Source organism: Puma concolor, chromosome C1 (assembly GCF_028749965.1).
Source record: "Puma concolor isolate L17-30 chromosome C1, mPumCon1.1.hap2, whole genome shotgun sequence".
Classification (NCBI taxonomy): Eukaryota; Metazoa; Chordata; class Mammalia; order Carnivora; family Felidae; genus Puma; species Puma concolor.
Window position 1 is genome coordinate 112,675,724 of NC_141674.1, and position 2,705 is coordinate 112,678,428.

The window sequence follows — 2,705 nt, forward strand, 5'->3', positions numbered from 1 at the left end:
CTGTACCGCCCCCCCCCCCCTTGTTTAACCACCTGGTCTATTGGGCCTAGATTTCTTTCTTTGTTGTTGTTGTTTTTAATGTTTCTTTATTTTGAGAGAGAGAGCACGAGCAGGGTGGGGGGCAAAAAGAGGGAGAGAGAGAATCCCAAGCAGGCTCCGCACTGTCAGCACAGATCCCAATGCAGGGCTCAAACTCATGAACAGTGAGATCATGACCTGCCAAGATCAAGAGTTGGACGCTTAACTGAGCCATCGAGGTGCCCCCTGGGTTTCTTAAATAAGGCAGGATACAGATTTATCAGGGTGTCTAGAAACTTCACTTTTGGACCCCAAATACATAAATCTTTCATGACCCTGACAGGGAGAGACCCCAGACCTTGGAGCATCAGAATTTGTCCTGTGTAAGAGAAGGGGGTGGGGTGCAGTGAGGTCCAGGATTCACACTTTCATTCTTCAAAATACCTCATGAGAGAAAATTGGACTAAAGTATAGGGCTACATGTGCTTAAAAATATTTGTAACATAAAGCAAGGTTTAAAGAATAAAAGAAAAATCTCCCATAATTTCACCACCTGGAAATAATCTACTTGGTAACATTTTAGTGAGTTTCCTTTCCATTTTTTTTTCTAAGCATATATTTCTATCATTAAGATTATATTTTATATGCACTTTTGTGAATTTTTCTCTGTATTTAAAAAATATTATATGCATTTTTACAAGTTAAACTTCTTTTACCATGTAACAAATGTTCATTGGGTTCTTACAGTGCAGGCTCTGGGGGGTTCAGAGGAGAACAGTAGGTCCCATGTCCTTATAGCGGCTTACAGTCCTGAATCCAGGGGAAACAACCGGGGGGGGGGGGCACCACCCCACAGGTGGGGGAGGCTTCTCCCAAGTCATTGCCTCCTCTGAAGGGAATGCAAAATTGTGAGTGTGTATGAGCAAGTGTATTTTTTTCTGAATAGAGCACTCACAGCTCTCATTAAATTTTCATGGCAACAGGGAGGAGCCTAGTGGGTATTTTGTTAACTGAAATAAGTCGACAGAAAAAGACAAAAGCATATGATTTCACTTACAGGTGGAATCTAAAGGAAAGCAAAACAAACAAACAAACAAACAAGCAAACAAACACAAACAGAAACAGACTCATCAATACAGAGAAGGACCTAGTGGTTGCCAGACAGGAGGAGGGTTGGGAATGGGCAAGTGAGGTGAAAGAGATTAAGAGGCACAAACTTCCAGTTGTAAAATCAGTAAGTCACAGGGATAGAAAGTACAGCACAGGGAACAGAGTCTATGTTGTAATAATATATTGTGACAGATGGTGACTATGCTTACAATGGTGGTGAGTGCCGCATAACGTATAGATTTGTCCAATCACTATGTTGCAAACCTGAAACTAATATAACATTGCATGTTAACTATACTTCAATAATAAAAATTAAGCAGGAAATTTCAAAGGACCTCACAAAGGTGAGGACTCCTGATTGATGTTGCAGTGAGGTTATGGGACGGAACAGGATGGCCCTGGGGGAAGGGTCAAGAGGGACACACTGAGGGAGGAAAAGGTACAGAAGGCAATTGAGAAGAACAGGTTGACGAGGCAGGAGGGATACCATGACTCATCCCATGGCTGGCATGAAAACAATGTAAAGAAAGTGAAGAAACAAGACTATTTCAAGAAGATTAGGATTGAAGGAAGGACTGAAAGGTGCCTGGATTGCACCTGTGCTAGTACTTCTCTGGAAATCCTTTGAACCTCATGGCTTCTCCTGGGGTACCAATCCCATTTGCCCAGGGATGGAATGGTCCAGTGTCTCAAGGGACAGAAGTCCCCCCTTGGGTCCCAGAGCATGCACTGCCTGGGAGTCTTGGCAGAACGTGCAATTTCATGGCAGGCACCTGTCTGCATGAACATATATTTTTCCCACGATATTTTTGTGACTTTTCCAAATTGCTATCCTTTAGCTGTGGACGCATTTTTAGTTTGGAAGCTTGTTCTGGGCAATAGATCTAGTGTCCTTCCAGTTCTGAGTGTGCCACAAAGTAGCTCTCTGTTAGCATACACATAATCAAAGTGGCAGCTTCGTTTTTATTTTCAGTTTTATGATGCTTGTAGGTCACCTTGGAGCAGCCAGGGCCTATGACTGAACTCCAGCTGTTTCCAGGGATTTGGTGCCATTCTTTGAACATGTTGACAAATGCCCAGATTTAAAATGGGCTTTGGACAAAGACGCACAATAAATACTTAATTCAGGCTGGGACTCGGGCGTCAAATGTATTTACCCAGGCAGTGAAATATTTAATGCCGTGTTGTTAAGCTGCTGGTATACATGGATGACATTCTTATTCACGTCCATAAAAAAAAAAAAAAAGACCCAAACCACTTTATTTTATTTTTTTTTTTTTTAAATTGCTTCTCTTTTTTTTTTTTTTTTTCAACGTTTATTTATTTTTGGGACAGAGAGAGACAGAGCATGAACAGGGGAGGGGCAGAGAGAGAGGGAGACACAGAATCGGAAACAGGCTTCAGGCTCTGAGCCATCAGCCCAGAGCCCGACGCGGGGCTCGAACTCACAGACCGTGAGATCGTGACCTGGCTGAAGTCGGACGCTTAACCGACTGCACCACCCAGGCGCCCCCCAAACCACTTTAAATTGGTTGTTTACCTGAGCCTAGAAGAGTGAAGACAGTGGCGCGAAACCT